At 45.3% G+C, this 23,408-nt stretch overlaps 1 protein-coding gene across 3 annotated transcripts in view; it reads left to right on the forward strand.

Moving 5' to 3' along the window:
• Positions 1-4,506: 4,506 nt before the first annotated feature.
• The window catches only part of LYPD6 (LY6/PLAUR domain containing 6), a 123,878-nt gene continuing 104,976 nt past the window's right edge, over positions 4,507-23,408 (forward strand). Inside the window, exon 1 of one of the 3 annotated variants that reach the window (XM_041740010.1) lies at positions 4,507-4,611. The gene's annotated coding sequence lies outside the window, so the exon portion shown is untranslated. Of the gene's footprint in view, positions 4,612-5,246; positions 5,367-6,585; positions 6,744-23,408 lie in introns of those variants that run through there. The other 2 variants (XM_041740008.1, XM_041740007.1) reach the window with 2 other exon arrangements.

Here is a 23,408-nt window from a genome sequence, read left to right on the forward strand (position 1 = left end):
TTTACTGTGTGCCTGTTATATGAATTTCTGATATTTGTGATAGAGGAAAAGAAGATAAATTAGACACTGGGATGTTGAAAAATGAGTAAAATGTTAAAACATGTTAAATTTATTGTTTGTTCATTGAGAGAAAGAGAGTGAATAATTTATTTAAGGAAAACAATTTTACTTAAAGAAAGGGCAATATTTTAATAAGCAGAAAAGAGAAAAGGAATACATTTGAAATAGGAGCAGTGTCACTGGAGTGAAAAATGTAATGCACCAAAGCAGCTACTTTGAATGTGGAAAACATTCATCTGAATGGAAAATTTTGTTATACTCCCTTTTTTTTGGTTATATTCCTATAAAATTGCAACTTTATCTTTATTCTTATGTTTATTTATTTAACTAATATTTATCGAGTCCGCACTCTGTGCACTGGCATTGTGTGAGGCACCAGCGATATTTCAGTGAATGAGGAAGTCACAGCTTCTTCTTGTTTGAAGACTGCACTTAGTGAAATCTTCATTAATTGATTACCTTCTGCACTCATTATTTTAGGGAAAATGAGGCTTAGCTCTGTGTGACAAGTAATGTGAAATAACGATGGTGTAAATGACTGCCTCATACAAAAGTAGATCATCTAGACCTTAAACTGTGTGGCTCCGTCATCATGAAAAACCTGTAGTGCTTTTATTTCACTGCTGTGCCATCTCCACCCAGTGTGCTTTTTGAGCCTGTTTTCCTTCACTTAACACGATGTGTTGAGTTAGATGATGTTTGTACCCAGAGTCTGTGCCTTTTATTACTGAGTCATATCCTATTCTCACGATGTACTACAGTTTTATTTATTCTCCAGTTGAGGGACTTTGGGGTTGTTAAAGATTTTAATCATAAAATTACTATAAAAATTTGGTAACAGGTTTTTGTATGAACGTAGGCCTTTCATTTCACTTGGGTAAATATCTAGGAGCGGGAATATTGGCCATATGGCTGAGGATATATTGAACTTTACAAAAACTTTGAAACTGTTTTTAGAGTGGCGTTCACACCAGCAGTGTGCAGGACGTTCCCGTTGCTCTGTGTCCCTCATCAGCATTTGGCATTATCGGTTGCATGTGTATGTGTTTTCAGCCACTCTATGGAGTGTATGGCAGTAGGTCTTTGAGGTTTTAATTAGCATTTTACTAATGACGAAGGATATTGAACATCTTTTTGGTTGTTACTTGTCATCTGTAAGTCTTCCTTAGTAAAATGTCTGTTTAAATCCTTTGGCTGTTTAGAAAATTTGGTTGGTTGCTTTTGTCGTTGTTGAATTTTGAGAATTCTTCATATACATTGGCTACAAGTCCCGTGTCAGCTATATGATTTGTGAATATTTTCTCCCAGTCTTTCTTTTCCTCATTTTAATTTTGACAAAGTCCAATTTATTTATTCTTTTATGGATTGTGCTTGGTCTTTTAGCTTTGTATCTTGAAACTGGATTTTTATATGTTAAAAGCCAACTTTATAACAAATAAATTCTTTCTTTATAACAAAAGAATAAATTTCTTCTGGCAAGAATAGCTAATCTATAAATAGTACATTAGCTATAGCTTCTAAATGTGACATCAAATGAGAAGAAATTAGGTAATTTATTTTGGGAGAACCAAATTATAAAGATGAGACAAGGACCTAATGATATGAATTTTAAAAACTTAGAACTAAAGTCTTTTAGATCTTATACAATAATACCATATAAATACATGATATAAGATGTTCCATGAGGATTTAAATACCCACTTACTTATTCATCCATTTATTTAAAAAGTTTTACTAAGCATGTACTATGGGCCAGGCACTGTGTTCTAGATGGGGTTACACAGATGAATATACGAATACACAGATAGAACTTTGGACAAACAATCAACAGATTATAACACAAGGTGGTAAGAATTATGGTTGGCGAATGTTCAAAGTAAACCATGCTTTTTTTTTTTTTTTTTGCACACGAAGTGGTTTCATCACACTTATCTCAGTTTGCAATCATTTATTTGTGTGACTTAATTCAATGCTCGTCTCTCTCATGGTGTGTTTCAGCAGGGTAAATACGATGCATGTTTGCTTCGTTGTGGCTGGCACATAATAGGAGTTGCATAAACAGTTGTTGGATAAATAAAGTACTTGCTATTGAAGTACAGAGAGGAGGAGCTGCTAACTCTGCCTCTGTCAGTTTTGAAGACTTCTTTAAAAAGGTGATATTTGAAATGAGTCTTGAAGCAGAGGTAGGACCTGCTTGGGGGCTGGGGAAAGGGTACGGGAGGAAGAGAGGAGCAGCATTCCAACGCTGTACAGCCTTAGCTGCACATGTCAAGTCACAAAACACACGTGCGAAGGACAGAAGGTTGCAGGGAGGCAGGACCATCCCGCGTGGAGAAGTGGGGTGGGCGGGAGGAGATAAGGCCAGCATGGAAGGCTGGGTCAGGCTGCGAAGGAAGGGCCTTGCCAACTAAGCTGGGTGTGAACTTCATAACAATAGAGTTGGGGGACTCATGGATTTTAAACTTAAAAAAAAAAAACATTTATTTGAGAGAGCAAGAGAGAGAGAGAGAGAGAGCAGGGGGAGGGGCAGAGGGAGAGGGAGAGAAGCAGACTCCCCACTGAGCAGGGAGCCCAATATGGGACTTGATCCCAGGATGCTGAGATCATGATGTGAACAGAAGGCAGATGCTTAACTGACTGAGCCATCTAGGTGCCCATTAGCTTCTTTTTTTTTTCTTTTGACATTCATTCATTCATTCATTCATTCAGGAGGGGGAAGAGGGGCTGAGGGAGAGGGTGAGGGAGAGGCAGAGGCAGAGAATCCCAAGCAGACTCCAGGCTGAGCGTGGAGCTCAATGCAGGGCTTGACCCCATGACCTGAGATCATCACCGGAGCTGAAACCAGGAGTCCAACCTACTGAGCCACCCAGGCTTCCCAGATTTTAAGGTTTTCAGTGGCATGATTACCTTAAAGAGAGGAGGCAGTATGGGGACTGCCTGGGGGGCAGAGGAGTTAGGGCTTAAGCCGGTAAGAAATGACAGGGGTGTTGCAGTGGCATTTGAGTCACAGAGGAGGACAGTTCTGAAAACTATTCCAGGAGACAGAAGTTATGGATTTAGTGATTGATAAAATGCGAAGGGTAAAGTAGAAGAAAGATTGAATATATTAGCTTTTATGATGCCTGAAGAATATTGTGCATTGGGAATTAACATATTTAAATTTTTTCCTGATTAGTAAGTATCACATGTTCTTTGGAAAATAAAGTATAAGGAAGAAGACCAAAAAAAAAAAAAAAGAATTATTTATTTTCCTAGCACACGGAGATAACCACTGCTGACATTTCAAGGACATAGCTATCATTCTTTAAAAACACAAATTTGAAAAGAGAGCCTAAGGATTCTATCTCCGCCGGGGACTCAACTCAGAGTCTCATGAAGTGCATGGAATATGCTGAATTTCATTTTGAACCCAAATATTAAGTTTTGACTAAACTATGAGCTGAGCCAGTTTTGTAAAAAAAATCAAGTGAACTGGGTGCACGGACGGGAACTCTGCAAAAGGAATTCCCTGGAAACTCAAAGAGTGACAGCGATGACACGCAGCACATGCTGTCAGAAGTGCCCCACTATAAGTTGCCAGGTCCTCTGCCTAGTAGCCCAGGGCCACTCCTAGGCTTCCCGAACTCATTCCAGTCCAGCTCACTCCCCAGGCTGAGCCCTGCAGGGAGGCACCTCCGGGCGAGTGCAGCGTCTAAAGGAGAGCTGAGTACTTCTGCCTGGGAACCGAGTCTGCGCACACCGCTGCACATGAACTAAAGAAGAGAGAATTTTTCTGAAGCCCAGGAGCTGTTAATCAAAACTATCTCATCCAAGTCAGAGGGAATGGGAGGGGAGCTTAAAAAAAAAAAGGTATTTGAGAAGCAAACCAGATGACCATAGGGGAAGGGAAAGAAAATAAGCCGGAAAGAGAGAGATAAAGAGACTCTTAACTATGGGGAACAAATTGAGGGTTGCTTGGAGGAGAGGTGGGGAGTAATTGTGTGATGGGCATTAAGGAGGGCAGTTGTGGGGGGTCATTGTGTGATGGGCATTAAGGAGGGCAGTTGTATTGAGCACTGGGTGTTGTCTGCAACTGAGGAATCGCTATATTCTACTTCTGAAACTAATAATAGGCCATATGCTAATTAGATTGAATTTAAATAAAAAATTTAAGAAAGATCTTTTTCCGTTGAGAGGAAGTAGATTCCGGGAGCAGGAGGGGTCGGAGCAGGCCTACCTGGAAAGACCCTTGAAAAACAAAGTCCCAGGAGGAGCCTCCCGGTCCACGCCGCGCCCTGCGCCCGACCCCGCGGCCCCGAGCGGAGGGCCCTGCGCCCTTCCCCCTCCGAGGCTTTAGGTCCAAGCGTCTATTCCAGGGTACCCGGGTTCATATCGGGGGAGGGAAAACTCCGTGTCTCCCGGGAGCCTGGGGGCGGGGGCGGGGGCGCCACGGAGGTCCCGCCTGCCCGGAGCCCGGGTGCCCGCAGCCTCCCCGCTTCCTCCCGCCGCGGGGCGCCCGCTCTCCTGTCGGGGTCGGCCCGGCTCGCAGCGCCTCTGGCTTGCAGCTCGCAGGTGCTGCGGCTTCCGCGCGGCCCCGGGGGAGGGGGGGAGCCGGGGGGGGGGGAGCGGGAGCCGGGGGGGGGACTGTGGGACCCGGGGGGGGAAGCGGGACCGGGGGGGTCTGCGGGGACCCGGGGGGGGCCTGGGGGACCCGGGGGGGCCTGCGGGGACCCATGGGGGGAGCGGGAGCCGGGGGAGGGGGGCTGCGGGAGCGGGACGGGGGGGTCTGCGGGGACCCTGGAGTCTGCGGGAGCAGGACCGGGGGGGGGCTGCGGGGACCCGGGGGGACCCCGGAGGGCGCGGTGCCACGTGAGCAAACACCGCTCCCGGGGCGGGCCTCGCGGCAGGTGTGCGAGTCCAGGTCGGCGCGCCGAGCCGGCAGGAGTTCGCGGGCTGGGGCTCGGGCCGGGCTCCCCCACCTGGGGCGAGCGCCTCCCGCGGAGGGCTCGGCCCCCCCGCGCTGATTGGAGCGCGGCCCGCCAGGCAGGCGGGCAGGCGGGGGGAGGGGGCGCGGCGGGGACCCGGCGGGGGGGAGTGGCGGGCGCCCCCCGTCCTGGCCCCGCCCTCCTGGCCCCGCCCCCGCCGCCCTCCCCGCCCCTCCTGGCCCCGCCCCCGTCCCGGCCCCGCCCCCTCCGCTCCCTCCCCGCGCTCCCCGGCTGGGGCTGCGCGCTGGCGGGGCTCCGCATTGCACACTCTGGGGGCGCCGCAGTGTTCGTGGGATGGGGCGGCGGGTTGGCGCTGGCGGCCGGACTCCGCGCGCAGCCCGGGTGAGTAGAGGCGGGCTCGGAGCCGGCGGCGCCCAGCGGTGCGGGTCGTGGGCCGGCGGGGGGCGCCCGCCGCGGAGCCGCCCGGTGCCCGGAGCCCGCGCCGCCCTCCCGGGGCCGGCATCCCGCCCGCGGCTCGGGTCCCGCGCGGCCGGGGCGGGTCTGGGGGGCGTGTGCGCGGGCGCGGGGCGGGGGGCGGGGGCGCGGGGCTGCCCAGCTCAGGGCTGCAGGAGGCGCCCCGAGAGTCGCCCGCCGCTCCCCGGGCCGAGCGGACGCCCCGCAGGAACTCCGGGCGGAGGGGCGGAGGGGCGGAGGGGCGGAGGGGCGGCGTGGCGGCGCCCCCACGTGTTGCTGCGGGGCCAGGGCCGTGGGGCGCTCAGGCCGGGCTGCCCGGGCCTCCGACCCCTCCGACCCCTCGGACCCGCCGCCCCCGCCCCCGCCCCCGCCCCCGCCCGCTCCGCACCGGGCAGCGCACAACTTGCTGTGTCTGGGGCCGGCCCGGCCCCCCGCCCTCCTGTCCCGCTCCCTGGCCCCTCCCGGGGGGCCTCCCTGTCCCGGTTCCGGCCCCTCCCCGGGAGACCTGCGAGGACCCCGCCACCCTCCTGTCCCGGTCCCTGAACCCTCCCCGGGGTTCCTGGCCCCTCCCCGGGGACCTGTCCCTGGCCCCTCCCCGGGGGACCTGCCCCTGAGCCCTTCCCCGGGGGACCTGTCCCTGGCCCTTCCCCCGGAGACCTGTCCCTGAGCCCTTCCCCGGGGACCTGCCCCTGAGCCCTCCCCCGGGGACCTGCCCCTGAGCCCTCCCCCGGGGTCCTGTCCCTGGCCCTCCCCCGGGGGACCTGTCCCTGGCCCCTCCCCGGGGGACCTGCCCCTGAGCCCTCCCCCGGGGACCTGCCCCTGAGCCCTCCCCCGGGGGACCTGTCCCTGGCCCTCCCCGGGGGACCTGTCCCTGAGCCCTTCCCCGGGAGACCTGCCCCTGAGCCCTCCCCCCGGGGTCCTGTCCCTGGCCCTTCCCCGGGAGACCTGCCCCTGAGCCCTCCCCCGGGGTCCTGTCCCTGGCCCTCCCCCGTGGGACCTGTCCCTGGCCCCTCCCCGGGGGACCTGTCCCTGGCCCTCCCCCAGGGGACCTGTCCCTGGCCCTCCCCCGGGGGACCTGTCCCTGGCCCTTCCCCGGGGGACCTGTCCCTGAGCCCTTCCCCGGGGGACCTGTCCCTGGCCCTTCCCCAGGGGACCTGTCCCTGAGCCCTTCCCCGGGGGGCCTGCGACGGCTCCCTTCCTGGCTGAGGGCGTGGAGGCGGCCCAGACCTCAGGTGGCGATTTGCTGGGGGCAAGCACGGACCTCCCGGAGCATATGACAGCAGGAATGCTCGGCCTCTCCCTCTGGTAATCTACCCCAAAGTGTGACCTCCAAAATTCAATTTTCTTTGTGCGAGACCAGGGAGTTTCGATTCTCCAGGGAGCAGCTTATTTCTTGTTAAATTGAACTACGGTGACATACACTGCGCTCTGGCCAGCCGGTGCAGATGCCGTGATATCATTAGAGCAATTCCCTTAAAGCCATTACATTTTCTTTCGAGTGAGAGGACTCAGGATAGCTGCTTAAAATTTTGGGTCTGCACCTTATTTCTCTGGGAGACATGAACGGTTCCTGTATATGTGCTCACGTGTACCAAGTTTGCAAAAGATATTTGTGCGCCCGTCCATGAAATGGCTTAATGCACATTTATGTTAAACCCATTTAAATGTAAAACATCTATCCGTTTTCAATTTTAGTTTCCACCTTGACCAAAGGCACCGGACTGAAACAGGACTTAAAAGAGGCTTCCTTGTTTAAACAGGTTTTATAGAACTCAGGTCCTCAGAGCGCACAGTAAGCTTTCTGAGCCTGTAGGTACACAAAGGTGGCTAAAAACTGCGAGTTGGTTCTTTGGGTTAAGAAAATGGGAAATGCTTCCAGACCAAAAAAGGTAGATAGGATTCGTGGGTCCATATTTTGAAGCTGTGGGCAGTCTTTTTAAGATGAATGTTTATATTACAGAAAGCGTAATTGGGGCCGAACACAGGCAACTAATGCCAAGTAGAAAACCATGCCATGTGTTGTGTCATGCCATACATGGCACATCAAGATCTGCCATTAAAGTGCCTGTGAGGAAGTCACATTTTTGTCACCCCCATTTTACAGGTAGGATAGCCGAGGATCTTAGAGATTATGATTTTTCCAAGGTGAATAGTAGAGTTCAAGTCAAGTTTTTTTCTATTTTCTTACTTCCTTTGCTCCCTTCCTCCCTCCTGCCCTTCCTTCCTTCGTGTGGGCTACATTTTCAGTGTTTTCCTACTCCTAATTTCTGCACCTCTTTTTTTACTATTCAGCCCGTGGCTTCAGGACCATTACGTACCATTCCCAAAAAGATTTGGTCTCTGCTAAGTATCATTTAACTCCCCCGAAGATGTGGGCTGATAAGGATTTAGGGAGAAAGCCCATAGTGTTTTTAAGGAACTAGCCTTTTTGAAAGGGGTAAATTATTTTTATCAATGAGTTGTTAAATATACAAGTAAAGCCCTGAAGAATGATGTCCCAGTGGTAGTGTTCCAGGAAAATCAAGGAGCCACTAGTGACAGAAATGTTTGTAACAGGGACAGAAATACATAAGTCTGGCTTTCTAAGCAGAAGCTCCTCATAACCTCTGTAGACAATTACAAGGAAGACCTAATAAATGATTATTTCATTAGTGCCATTCTTATGTTAAAAAGAGTTGACAAAACAGATTACTTAAATAAACCCGGAAACCACTCAGGAAAGAAAAACATCATTTATCAAAAAGTCCTGAAATCCTCATTAACTAGTGTACAGATGCAACAGAAGATATTGATTAGGGAGGAATCTTGTTTTACTTGTATGGTTAGCAATAGGGAGCACACACATATCTATCCGCCTATCCAATTATTTATTAAAGCCTGTCATTTACAAATCTTTTTTTGGAAAATTATTGCTCACAATATTTATCTGGGCATTGCATAATATTTGTTAAGATGAATAGAATTGATTTTTGTCTGTCTTAATGTAGGTAGGCAGTGAGTTTACGAGTAGTAAGTCCTAGTTAAGTACGTGGGCTTTGGAAGCAAGTCTTGGCTTCACATACGAATTGTGGGACTCCAGAAATTAATTGAACCTGTCTGTGCTTCACAGAGGCACATGAGAAGATATGTAGGTTTTCTTATGTGTAAAACATGAATAGTAATGACACCTACCTCATGCAGTTTTTCAGTTTCTCCGTATGGCAGTACTCAATGAGCACCTACCGAGTGCCAGCACTGCTAGAGGTGCTAGGGATATGTGCGCAAACTCTTTGCCAGGGGTGTTTGCAGTCTAGTGCCTGAGAATTAATGACACGATGATGCATATCCAGTGCTTAGCATGGAACGTGACACCCAGTAAATGCCCCATGATTGTTAGCCCTTGGTATCATCCGTTCATTCTGGAAACGTTCACTGAGTGCCTCACAGATGCACTGCAGATTGGAGCACGTAATGGTGAATATATATATTTCACTTCAATTCAATTTGATGTTATAATGGGAGAGAGGACTCCAAAGAAAGACATCAAGTACATCATCAGTTCTCTAAAAGACAATTCAGTGCAGACATGTAAGAGGAAAAGAAAGGAAATAAATACTTAAAAATTAAATTATCCATAAGAAAGTGGGGAGTGTATGAATTTCCTTATAGGAACTTATGATAAAAAAAAAAGGTCTTGTATTCAAGCTATTTGAAACACCGATTACATAGGAAAAAATAAATAATTCTTACTTAGATATATGTAATGCAAAAGAAATTTTTGACGGGTCAGATAACTGAATCGAGCTCTCAAAGGGTGACATCTCAGGACACAAAAATGAGAGAGCCAAAAATGAATTTGAAAAGATCCTTGCCATGAATTCCTAAAACAATAGTGAAACACTCCTAAATACTGTGAAATGAGAATTGTAGAAGCTCCTGGCTTACATTATACCAAGCATATACTCAGAGAAAAAAAAAAAAGAATAGGGTGTGAATGAATTCTTGGCTCCACCTTTTGCTGAGTAATATTCTTAAACCCAGGCTTTCTGGAGCAATAATCACATTGGAGGAAATAGAGCAAATAAATGGTAAGTGCCCAGGATATTCCAGACCTAATCCACAGATTAGATGCAGATAAAGACCAGGTGCAGATGCACTAAGTGCAGATGCAGTAAGACCAGGTGGCCATTGCCCAAGTGTGTTGAAGAAACTTAGTGTGTAAGTGACAGCTCTCTGGAGCATTGGTTGGTGTCCTTAGGGTTCCTCTCAGGAGGAAGGTTTAAGGGAGGACCCTGGAGCCATCAGACCAGATCCGTGTCTCCATGGACAACTGGGAGATGGGTGTTCAAAGTCAACACAGATGACAGCAAGTGCAACATATTTTGTAGAATGAGGCAAGAATGGATTGGAGTTAAAGGAGGAAATATGTTTGTGGCTACAGCGTTGCAGAAAATGTGATTTTTTTAAACTTTCAAAAAGCCTAGCCAGATTTCAAATCTCAGTTCCCTCCCTATTCATGACCTTTTTGTTTGGCCAAGAAGCAAGAAACAAACAGTGAAGGTAAATAGACACTTCTCTGAGTGGACAAATAGGCTCTTCCAGGAAGTAGTTTGGGGATGATTTTATTTAAACTTTTATAAATGTACACAGATGGCATGCAGTTCTTATGAGTAAGTAAAAATCAAGCTGGTAAAGTTGAACCATAGGAATAACTTAAAAGACAACCTAAACGGGAAGAAAAATAATAGAAGATTAAAGGCAAAATGGAAGATTGAGGATAAGTGTACTTGGGAAAAGCAATCCCAAGCACATTTCTAGGAGATGGTTTTAAATTCTATTCCCATCAGCAGTCAACAGAGCAGGATAACATGCTCTTAACCCTCTAAAGAAAAGTGTGTCCGCCAAGTTAAAGTCAATATTAAGAGGAGAGTAGGATATACTGTGATACCATGTTTTGAAAATGTGTTGTTGAGTAAGTTCATATAAATCCTCTCTACTCACCTGTTCATCTATCTCGGTAGAAAGCAATGCATCACCATGTTAACAGTGACTATCTCTGGGTGGTATGGGATTACTAATGTTTTTTTTTTTTTAAAAGATTTATTTGTTTATTCGTGAGAGATAGAGGTCGAGAGACAGGCAGAGGGAGAAGCAGGCCCCCCACAGGGAGCCCAGTGAGGGACTAGATCTCAGATCCTGGGATCACGCCCTGAGCCAAAGGCAGACACTCAACCGCTGAGCCCCCCAGGTGTCCCAAGATTGCTAAAAAACTGTCTTCTTTTACTCTTTTACTTCATTGTTTTCTAAATTCCCTACAATGAACATGTATTGCTCTTATAAGAAAAAGTGTTATGAATATAGGATGTAGCGTTATAACCTCAGATTTCATGCTGTTGTACTAAGAAAGGGTGCTTTGATGATCGTATCTAGGTCTTCTAGAAATCTGTAGTTGCACATTTTGCCCTGCACTCTCTGTATATAAAAGGTTGCATGTGTAAATGCTCTCCTTAGATTTGCTTTTAGGAAAAAGTGTGGCTGAAGATGAACACTTGTGCTCTCCTTTCTGTAGTAAGAACTGGGAACTTGAGATTCATTCCATTTTTACCATAGCTATCCGGATATACAGGGCCAAGTGATTGGAAGCATTGCTGACTATTTTGTGGACTGTACACCCTCTGAGGGCAGAGAAACAGACCAAGTCTGTTTCTTTCCCTTTGGGCTTCACAGTGCTTGCCTTGATGTCGGGTTCATGGCAGTCTCCCAGTAAATACTGGTGAATGTTTTTAATTGAATAAAATAGATGAAAGCCCCAATAAACTCGCAGAAATTTTATTTTATTTATTATTTTTTTAAAGATTTTATTTATTTATTTATGAGAGACCCCGAGAGAGAGAGAGAGAGAGAGAGAGAGAGAGAGAGAGACACAGGCAGAGGGAGAAGCACAGAAAATTTCCCCCACAGAAATTTTAAATAAGGAGAGATCCCAAGGCCCATTTTATCCTTTGAGGTCATATGATTCATTCAAGCCTTAATTTAATTGTGATCTGTAAGTCATCCTGACATTCCTTGTACTATACAACTAATTCCTGGGCCACAAAAATGGCCTGAGTTGATTATCTAGGATCCTCTGGCTTATTCTCGACTTTTGATCTGGATCCTATCACTTGATTCCATCTCTTATTTCATTTTTTCCCTATGTTTTGGGGGTTTTGTTTCTTTCATTGGCTTGGATATTACCTTTCTCTGAGGCCTGAACTTGGGATCACCACCTTCCTTCCTGGATTTGGACTCCCCCCCCCCCACCCCATAGGTATGATCCCAGTGACCTCTGCCCCTTCCCGTTAAGCTAGAATCTTTGCAAGAGAGAAATGTATACCATGAACTATTAAATATTCACAATTGAGTACAACACTAGATCCCCAGAAGAAACCCGGGAGTCAATGTATGTTCTTCACCAACATCTTTCACAGCAGTAAGTTACTGGGGTCAAAATAATAATATATCTGGTTTGTCAGAATCTTAGTGGAAGAACAAGGAAGTTTATCTTGTTATTATATATCAAATCTGATATATATGTTACTGCATGCAACCCTTTTTTAAAAAATATTTTAAAAAATTGATTGATTGATTGATTGACAATGTTTCGGGGCTGGGGATGGGCAGGGAGAGAAACTCAAACACAGTCTCCATCTCAGGGCCCTGACCGTGACCTGAGCTGAAACCAAGTGTGGAACACTTACCCGACTGAGCCACCCAGGTGCCCCACTGCATGCAACTGCATGCAACTCTTACTGTCATTCCTCCAGAAGGATAGACATGAAGGGACAGGATTAGAACACTCAAATGATCAGGCCAATGTACAGGATGGTGAATGAGCACTCGGGGAAGGTGGCTAGTATCTGATTACAGATATAAAGAAAAGAACTCTTCCCAGAAGGATAAAAGGCTCAAGGGATGGGACCCTTGTCATACATAATAAAGATTCCTGTCATACCTACTAGAGCTCCTTTGGTTCCACTAATCTGACTGCAGGGCTACTGCTGGTCACCCACGGCAGCATGTAACCAGAAGACCGGAGGACGGGAACCACAGCTTGCCATCAGGCATTCCTTTGTGGGAATCCTTGCATCCGTTCATGGAGCACAGCTCAGGTGTGAGGAGATAAGACCCCCCATTGGACAGATGTGGGAACCATCTTGGCCTAGAGGCCGGTGCTCCTGGGAGCCGATGTCTTATAACAGCTGCCTAGACAAAGCTTTCGGGATTCCATAAGGGATGTGCCCAGTTTCCAGAATCATGGCAGTGAGAGACACCCCAAGTATGATGTCCCTATGATCAGGTGATTTCACTCAGTCAACCAACCAGGGGTCATAGTTACCATAACTCGTAACCTTGTGAACTTTTCTATCCTTATCGTGTTGCTGTGAAAGAAGAGCTAGATGGACACTGCAAGTCAGATTCTCATGCACTGTTGAACACATAGAGTGAGTTTGCCAAGATTATTTTTCACGAAAGTGGAAAACTAGGACTAGAAAACATCTGTTGGCACTGGACAGAAAGTAATAAGCCCAAAGGCTGTGTAAAAACCTTGTCCACGCCCTGCCCTCCCACCTGGTCAGCCTCATTCTCCCTCTTGCCAAGATGGCATGCAGACTAAAATTAAAAATAGGTCCAAGAAACATGTAGGTGTGTCCGTGAGTTATTACCACATAATAGGCTCTTAGGGGAGATAGAAGTACTAGGCGCAGAGTCTTCATTTCTTTGGTAGACCTTTCAGAAGCCACAGATGTAAGAGTTCTTAAACCCAGGATCGTCCTTCAGTCTGTGCCATGGAAAAGAAAATCAAGATTGTTAACCTGAGGGGCACCTGGGTGGTCCACTGGTTGAGCATCTTCCTTTGGCTCAGGGCATGACCCCGGGTCCTGGATCGAGTCCCACATCGGGCTCCCCGCATGGAGCCTGCTTCTCCCTCTGCCTGTGTCTCTACCTCTCTCTCAGTGTCTCTCATGAATAAATAAATAAAATCTTAAAAAAAGAAAGAGATTGTTATATGAATTATCAAAACAAGTATCTTTAAGCATTCCAAATGTGTAACAATTTAGGTATTGTGTTTGACCAGCAGGATTTTGGGTGGCCATTTTCAAAAATATATTTCTTAATGTTTTATGCGTGGAAAGCAGGAGAAATGAAGTTTGCACTATCCTCCTGTCATTTTTCTCCTTTTCAGTACAGAATCGTGTCAGTTAGCCAATGTACACATTATTCAAATTCCATCAAGACACCTAGAAATACTAGTTCCTTGATGCCATTAAAGCAATTTAGATAATGTATACACTTCCTTGCACTTAGAATATTAGCATTTATTACCCTCTAATTTTTTATTTGCGCAGCTTTTCATCGACAGCGCTCTGCGTCCTTGTGCGGGATGATGTTTATTTTCCATTGGCAGAGAAGTGGAGCCCAGTAGAGGTTAGAGGCCTGGGCTCTCCTGGGTTGTAATTCTGTCCCACTAGTTGCATGAGCTTGGGCAAGATATTTAGTTTCCTCCAGTTCAACTGGTTGCCATTAACTAGCTGGGTGACCTTTAGCAAGTTAGTCACCCGCTGTGTGGACTCCCATTTGCTTCACCTATAAAATCAAGGGGCCGTGCCAGCTAGACTTTAGATTCCTAGATGAGTAGGAACCAACGTACTTTTTTTTTTTTTTTGCCATTAAAAACTCCATTAATGCTGACTTAATGAGATAGTTTTGAGCAACTGAAAGTGTGGTATGATGGTGGTATTTAGACCAAGCTAAGTCAGACAGAGTTCTTGGCTTCTAAGAGCCTGAGATCTATAGTAAATAATCTAGCACATCTCCCTGGAATTTGTTCTTTCCTTGCTCTGTAGATCTTCACTGTTCTTTGACTTGATTATTCATGTGGAACACATTGAATTCCTTATCTGGAAGAGGAGAAAAGCCCACTTTCAAGTGTCCTAAAAATATTACCACTTAAAAATACTGACTTTAGTACAAGTAATATTCTGCACCTCTGTTGTATATTTCCAGAGAAGATCAAAGGGCTGGTATTAGAAGTACGTGGTTCTTCTTTTATGTCTATAACTTCATAGAAGAGTTTTCTTTTATGAAATTCTTTTAATTCATATTACCAGTCACCCAGCTGAGTGAGTTTTGCAGCAGTTCCGACTCCTGGTCAGACATATCCTTGGTCAGGGATGTACTCACATCCATTATTTCCCAGTTGACAATCCTTTTCATCCTTCAAGGCCTGGTTCAAATGCAACCTCCCCAAGGAAGCTTTGTCCCCCGATTGTCCTCTCATCAGTAAAGATTATACTCTTTTACTTATGCTTGTATTTCATACTGACATGTTTCTCACATTCAGCTTATTATTTTCATAATGTCTTTCTCTTGGGTGCTAGCATAAGCATGCTGTCTTACACAGAGTAATCCCTCAACAAATATGTTGACTAGAATTCGTACTTTCATCGAGAAAAAGCTCTGAAGGCCAGGCTAGGGGCATCGCAAGAGATCGGTTTAGATAGAAGGGATGGGTTGGTTCGCTAACCTTTACTCGGCTCTGCTTCTCTGCCGATGCAAAGTGTAGTCTCTGGATGTCCATGAAGAACAGATACCACAAGTTGTGACTGTTCTCTTCAAAGACACTTTCTCTGCTTTTGTTTCCTAGAAATACCTTCTAGGTATTGAGGTTTATGTAGAACAGACTCTAAGCCATTAGTCCCCATGACCTAGGACTTGAGAAAGATAAGTATGCCATCTTCACAGGTGGAAATAAAACACTGTCTGCATCATACTTTCATACTAAGCTGTACAATGCTTCTTAAAGTACATAGAACATTTCTGTTAAACAAAAACAACAGAAATGTTGGAGAAGGAAAATAATCAGATTCCTTCCCATCACCCAGATTTATTATTCATATGTAATTTGTTACTACCTCAATAGTATTCTTCGTCTCTAGGTGACATGGTGGCTACCTAACCATGTAGGTAGCGTATGTTCAGTGTGTTTGGTCCTTATTCTAGTAGAATAAAATAGAGGACAGTATATCAAACTTGCTATTTATAGATAAAGATATATAAAATCTTTCTATGCTATTGAAAAACTCTTTCATGAATCATCTCCCATATGACCCCCTTCTTATAGAAGAAAGTAACATGCATAGTTAGGGCTGGCGCTTCTTTATTTTTAGGATTTTTATTTATTTATTCATGAGAGACCTAGAGAGAGGCAGAGACACAGGCAGAGGGAGAAGCAGGCTCCCTGCGGGGAGCCCAATACGGACCGATCCCAAGACCCCCGGGGTCACACCCTGGGCACAAGGCAGACGCTCAACTGCTGAGCCACCCCGGTGGCCCAGGGCTGGCACTTTTAAAACAGAAACCTAGACGAGGCAAGATCTAATCTCTAATAGCCAATGCTCTTCTTCCTGTCCCATTGTCATAGACTGGAATCACAGCCAGCTGATTTAAAATGTTGTTTTAAGGAGCACCAGGTGAGATGTGGCAGGATCAACATTTACTCCACCCAGTTCTGAGAAACAGTTCTGGGTTCATCTTCCACCGTTGCCAGCGTTGTACTTTGGTAGAGCCGCGCCAGGCAAGTGAAGATCAACAGGATGCCAAAGACATTTTTCCCACCAAAGCTATTTAGAGGCTCAGCTTCCTAAATGAAGGACAATGCATGGATAGCATGTCATGGGCTAGCATTTTTTAAAAAGCCACGTTTTGTAACGGGACTTTCTTCTCAGCTTGGAGCTCTCTGGGCAAGACCTCTGCCGGAAGGGGTAATTGCCAGCCAGGTGGGGCGAATTGAGGAAGTGCAGAGTGCTCTAGAGCGCCCAGAGACGTCGTAGGCTGGGGGTGGACTCCTCCCCTGCAGCTTCTGGGTGCTTCTGACACTGCATGAGGGTTTCTAATCTCTCCGGGGGGAGAAGTGTTGTACTCAATAAGGTTGACCACGGAAGATGGAAAGGAAAAGAGTGAAGGAGAGAAAGCTAGAGGACCGGAATCACCTAGTTTATGATCAGTCTGAGGAAACATTCCATCTGCCTTTGGCTCAGGTCCCAATCCCAGGGTCCTGGGGTCGGGGCCCTACAAGTTGGGCTCCCTGTTCAGCGGGGAGCCTGCTTCTCCCTCTCCTCCCTGCTTGTGCTCCTCTCTCTCTCTCGTTATCTCTGCCTCTCAAATACATGAACAAAATCTTAAAAAAAAAAAATTATCTGCCTGGTCCTGCCATAGCCTCCATGAAAGCCACTCCCTGGTAAGTCATTGTTAAGAGGTTCCCTGGAGGTGAGGGGTAGGGGGTGGGGGTGGGAAGGACGTACTCACTAATGAATGCCTCTGAGCACTGTCTGGTCAGATAGCCAGGTAGAGTTGAGGGACTCCAGGAGTCTGAGGGGAGTGAGACAGAGACCAGGAGAGGCAACCCTTTTGCAGTGAGGTGTGGGTGGAAAGGAAAGATGCTGGGCTTTCTGGTTCTTTCCTACCTTTATCTAAACTCTAGTCATGTTATTCTGAACTATCAACCACGAGTTAATTCCCGGATCTTGGCCAAACGAGTTAACTCTGAATGTCAGTTTCCTCATCTGTTAGATGATTATACAAGATCAGCACTTCTAGAACAGGATTGGCAAGAAGAGACACCAGTTCTGTGGAATGTTGAAGGCAGAAAGAAGTGTGTGATGGTCCAATATGTTTGGGAAACAATGGGTTGCATAATAATGTCTTTTTTTTTTTTTTAAGTTGCAAGGCTTCAGAACCTTTAGTAACTGGGTATCATCCCAAAGTCTGAAAGGAAGTAGAGTACTCAGTGAACCCCAAACCTGTTCAACAATAGCCCCCCTTTGGGAGGCGCATCTTAAGGACCAGTGTATTTGGTACAACACGAAATATTGGCTTAGCTGGTGTCTTGAGTTTCTTCTGGGTTTTAAATTATGTGAATTTACAGTTAGATAGTTTGTCTTTGTTTCTTTTCTAGCAAGCCCCTGGCCTCTTTATCTAGAAGAGTTTGTGTGTTGTGTATAAACCTTTTGATCAAAAATGTACTGTTAGAAAATCCCTGCATCTACTTTAAGAGAAGAGCATGTTGAGATAGTACAGACCTGCAAGGTATGCATTTTTCCCCTTTAGTTTTATATTTTAGACTACAGAGAGTCACAGGCAGTCAAAACACAAATAATGACTTTCCCAAACACACCCATATCCACACCCACACACCCCTAACAAAAATATCGAAACATTTATGCTAATAGCGGGAATAATATTTCAGAAAAGAAGAATTTGCAGAAGACTCAGATTTTATTCTGACAGAGGCATTTCTGAGCAAAGCAGTGCAATTAATCATAGAGCTGTAACATCAAGATGAAAAGACAAAATCCTGAATATATACAAAATGTGCATTGCTCTTCCCTTCATCTTCAGGATTACAGAAGATGTTTATCTCCCCTTGCCCCACCGATACCAGCCTTAGATTTTTTTTTTTTTAATTTGGCTCCTGTCAGATTCACCCTTTCCTTGGTGAGGACCTGGTAAAATCTGCAGTGCTCTAAGTGGGGAGCGGAGGCCCTTACAGATGTCCAAGGGATAGCATAGGTAGGATTTCACCTTGCGGAGGTTGTAGGGAGTAGAGGAATACAGGGTAGCCATCTGTAATCTTTTGGGTTAGAAGGAAGACTAAGGATTCACACTGGCTGTTTTTCATATTGTAATCATTAGACTTTGTGAATTCTCTAAAGGTAGACTAATCTGCATCTCTGTAGGTCAGCCTCCACATAATTTACAGCAGACAATTTATAGTGGCCTAGGAGTTAGGTTTTCTTCATAAGCTAAAAAAGAATTATTAGGCAATGTTAGGATAATAAAAGCCAAAATCTGATACCAATTTCACTTTACAATTAAATTAAATTTACATGTTCTGCTGTTAATAAGTTTTAGTTATCTGTTCTCTGCCATTCTAAATTTTTAAGACTCTTTGTCAAATGTTTTGTTATTTGAACTCAAGCTTATCTCTAATGAATCATCAATATTCCCATTTAGTTATTCTTGTCTTATTAAAAAAACCTGGCCTTAGCTGTATACATTTAATTCCATTTTTAAACTCTGAATTGAATTTTGAAATTTCGTGGACAATTGATGCGTATTTCTTTTTCCAAGTGATAAAAGACATTGTAATAATAATTTAATTCAGGGCCTCATGGTTCCTTACCTTGAGCTGTCTTGGCAAAGATTCCAAATCACGCTGTGCTCCTGGTTTTGAATTCGGCTCTCATTTTTTAGAGGCCACCTTTCTTGTTCCCTTAAACATTACGCACGGTGCCTTAGTTCATCACTCATTGAAAGCTTTGGCACAACGTAGATAGATAGTCACTAGATATTTGATGAGCAGAGCCTCCCTACTCAGTGTTTGCCGAAAAAATGAACAGATGAGTTCACGAACAATGCTCCCTTGTTATTGTCTCCACTGTCATGCCAGTCTTGTCATCCTTACCTGACACACAACACTATTTTTCTTGACAATTAAAAGTCAATTTTTGTAGCCCACAAATAGGATGCTGATTAGTGTTTGGTATTTTTTTTTTTAAATACACAGATAAAAGAATTCTACTTGAAGTTTTTGTACAAAGCAGAAGAGATGTATCCGTGCAGTTGGCTCTGTCCTGCACTAGCTCAGTGAACTTTGGAAGAGATGTGGGTCTTTTCTCTATGGGCCTGAACTAAGTGCAGTAAAAAAAAAACTAGGTAGGGTTGGTTTGGGCCTGTTATGCATTCCCCTTTTGGGGCACTCAATCATTTTATAGATGGAGGATTTCCATAAAGCTTTCTGCAAAAATATTCAGATTATCTTATGTGAAAAAAAAATGTAGTGTGTCGTTGGTCTGTAGTTGTTGATGTGTTATAGGCAACACTCTGGATGTGTAGAAAGATTGAACCATTTCTGAGACTTACTGACTAGTAAGTCTCCTTGTTAAATACTGGTTGTTTGGGAGATGACAGGGTGCACAACCTTTTCCTTGTAGACAGGGGAGGGGAAAAGCTCTTCCTTTCTCTGTTGCATTGACCCAGTTTTGTAATTCCCCTAACAGTTTGTCTAGGTCATCACCATTCTCATCGCTTGGCAAAGTGTTGTTGACTTATTAAAAGCACCTGTCCATTTTAATAACCAACCTAATGGAAAAAAAAAAAAACAAACTCCCAACCCAAATGACTTATTTTGGGCTTGGCAATGAAATTTTAGTTGCTGTAATTTACCCAATAAATGACAGCATTGAGGTTTCTCTCTTACCATCTTTTTTGGACAGGTAGTTCTATCTTTTTTTTTTTTGGCAGCATTTAAGAAGCTGTCTCCTATTGGTGATTTTGAGAATTGTTCATACTTGAATCGAGATTATGGGCTTAAGTTTAAATAGCTTTGAAATCTTTTAAAAATTGTTACGTCTTTTAATACTGCATCACCACTGTCTCCCTTGAGCACGTCCAACAATTTGAATGACCTAATATTTTACATTTGCCAAGGTAAACATAGCAATAGTCAGGCAACAAGTACTTTTTTTCTGGGCCTTATCCAGGGATGTAGAAAGAAATGGAGAGACATGGCAACTGTCCTTGTGGGACTTGTAGTTGGCTTCTCTCTGTCTTTCTCTTTAAATATTTGAGGATCAACTTGTGTCAGTCACAGTTAGAGGTGGAAACACAATGAAACAGGAAAAGATCTCTGGGGATGAAGCAAGCAGTGACTAAGGCTCGCATAAATCCCTGGCCCCTTGGAGCTTACATTCTACAAGGGCGGAGGCAGAAAATAAGGAAAGATATAAGAAACCATGCAGCATGTTAGATGGTCCTAAGAGCTATGGCGGAACTAAAGTGGGGAAGAGGGAATGTCTGAGGTGGATGGAAGGCAGTTGGTAACTTTACATATGGTGGTCCTAGGAAACCCCACGGTGAAGGTTTCCCATGAGTACCTGGACCAGGTAAGGGAGGGAGCCTTGGGGACCTCTGCAGGAGGGGCCTTCCAGGCAGAAATGCAAAGGTGCTGCAGTAACATTGTGCTTCACCCTCAAAACATCAAGAAGACCAGTGGTGAGAGTCAAGTAAGCCAGAGGGAGAGTAGGAAGAGGTCAGAAGCATAAGGGGGCGGGCCATCCATAATGCAGGGCCTTAGAGGTTATTGCATAGATGTTCTCTCCTTTCCTCCCTCCCTCCTTCTTTATCTCTCTCCCTCCCTCCTTCCCTCCCTTTCCTCTCCTCCTCCTTCTCCTCCTCCTTCTCCTCCTCCTCCTCCTCCTCTTTCTTCTTCTTCTTCTTCTTCTTCTTCTTCTTCTTCTTCTTCTTTCTTCTCTTTCTTTTCTGAAGGACTGAGTTGAGCCATTGTAAGAATTTGCACCAAAAAATGACTGATTAATTGTATGATTTAAAAAAAATCAATGGCTACTATTGGAATAAATAATAGAAGAGAGGGCAAAATTGGAAGGAGGCCATCGCAATTCACATGATGTTGGCTTAGATCACCATGGTTGCAGTGGATGTGGTGCAGGCGGTATTCGTGGTCAATTTGGAAAGAGTGCAGGAGGTAGGATTTACTGAGGGTAGGCAGCAGGGCATGAGTGAGAGAGCAGAGTCAGATGGCTGGTATCCTAGAAATGTGGGGCTGTCACCTACTGAAATAGGAAGACTGAGGAGGAGCAGATGTGGAAAAGGATCGGTTCTGCTTTGGACCTCTTACATTTGAGATACCTGTTAGGCTTCCAAGGGGAGATATGGAATAGGTGTTGGGAATATGGATGAGTTCTGGGGAGAGGTAGCTTTGGGCACTTCACTGTCTGTATGAAAGTCATGAAATGGGAGCAGATCCACAAACGTGAGGAGATTAGATCAGGTTGTCAGAGCAGAAGGAGGGCAGTTGCGTTGCAGATGTATGATCCTTTGGTATTTGCTGGAGGTACAGAGAGAATTAGGAATTTGTGGGCTAGATGAAATGAAGCCACTCTCATGGAAAGTGTGAGAACTGGACTGGTCTGTGCAGATGGGTAATGTTTGGATATAGAAAGAATGAGGGGAAGGCATTTTGGTTAAAAAGAAGTAGCAAATTGAAACCACAGTGAGGTACCACCTCACATCAGTCACGATGGCTCCTATCAAAAGGACAACAGGTGTCGGTGAGGATGTGGAGAAAAGGGAACCCTTTTGCACTGTTGGTGGGAATGGGACACCAGTTACCACATATAAACGGGTACAACCACCATAGGAAACAGTGTGGAGGTTCCCCTGAAAATAAAAAATAGAAATACCATGTGACTCAGTAATTCCACAACTGGGTATTTACCTAAAGAAAATGAAAAGGGTCACTTGAAAAGATATAGGTGGCCCTCTGTTTCCCGCAGCATTGTTTACAGCAGCCAAGCTATGGCAGCAGCCCGAGTGCCCACCAGTGGATGAATGGGTAGAGAAGAAATCGCTATCGATAGACAGCCCTGTATCAATCTCTTCTTTGCTGTAGATACTGAGCTATCTATCTGTGTCTGTCTGTGTCTATTTATCTAGGTATCTGTGTATGTGTCTGTATAATGGAATATTCCTCAGCGATAAAAAAATGAAAAAATAAACAATGGACATAAAAAATGTCCTTGCCATTTGCAAGGACATGGGTGGACCTAGAGAGTATTGTGCTAAGTAAGTCAGATGGAGAAAGACAAAAAAACGTGTCTTTCAGATACCGTGGTTTCACTTATATGTGGAACCTAAAAAACAAAGCGGAAACAGAGCCATAAATACAGAGAACAAACTGGCGCTTGCCAAGGGGAACGGGCTAGGGGGGTTGGGCAAAAACGGACGAAGGAGAGAGGAAGGGACGGACTTCAGGGGACTGAAGAAGTCGCAGGGATGAAAGGTGCAGCGCCAGAAGTGTAATCAGTGGCGTTGTGTGGTGACAGATGGGAGCTGTGCTTGCGGTGAGCACAGCAGAACCTGCAAACTCGTCCAACCCGTATGCTGCACACCTGAGACTAAGGTAACATCGTGTGTCAATTATGCTTCAATTAAAAAGGAATCAAACCTACCACAGCTCCTGAATAGGGAGGTCGGAAGGGAAAACGCATCGGGAGCACGGGAGAATTACCTTCCAGGGGGAAGGGGTAGGGTTTCTAGCCTCTGTTCGGTCTGTTTCCTAGGATCGTGATATGCAAATGGTAAAGAGACTTGGTCCCATTAAAATCTCGAACATTTCCTGCCACTTTGCTAACAGCTTTCCCTCCTTTTCTCCTTGCAGCTGGTGCCGCCTTATATTTTGTAGTAACTTGAAGCTGACATGTGGGGAATTTTAAGTACATATGTTCCCAAAACAGATGCTCCACAGACTTTATAGCCTATCAGGAGGTCATCTCATCTTTCAGAAAGCAGCGTGGAATTTGAATTTGGCTGTTCTCGTAATCTTACATTCTCTGAAGTAACTATTTGGGAAGTTTAAAATTTATTAGCAACTTTCTCTTGTTCTTAGATTTTAGAGACGTGGCGGTTTCAGTAAACCTGAAAAAAAAAAAAAATCCTCTGCTGTGCTCTCCAGAGGCAGATCATGGAGCAACTGTGCTTACGCGGTGGTCGATCTAAGGCGCGTAAGAATTTGAATGCTTTCTCTAGAACCTTGGAGTCCTGCTTTATAAAGGAAAAAAGTCCCATTCTTTTTTTTTTTTTATGCAAAGTGATAATTAAAGCAAAGATGAACTTCGTGAAATATTGCAAAGGATGCGGCGTTCAGTTCAAATAGAGAAATTTTCCCTGCCCCCTACTTTTTACTGGAATCCAGATGAAAATCAAGCTCCTTTTTTATTCTGCATAAAAGTTTCACAGGTTGCTGCAGAGGCTGAGTACTTTGGCAGGACTCCCCGAGGTAAGAGTGGATCGTGTATTTCTTTCTTTTTTTTTTTTCATTTTACTTAAAGAATGGACTTCAGAACAGCATGGTGTTGTTTGGCACAGCCA

The sequence above is a fragment of the Vulpes lagopus genome, chromosome 24, assembly GCF_018345385.1.
Source record: "Vulpes lagopus strain Blue_001 chromosome 24, ASM1834538v1, whole genome shotgun sequence".
Lineage (NCBI taxonomy): Eukaryota > Metazoa > Chordata > Mammalia > Carnivora > Canidae > Vulpes > Vulpes lagopus.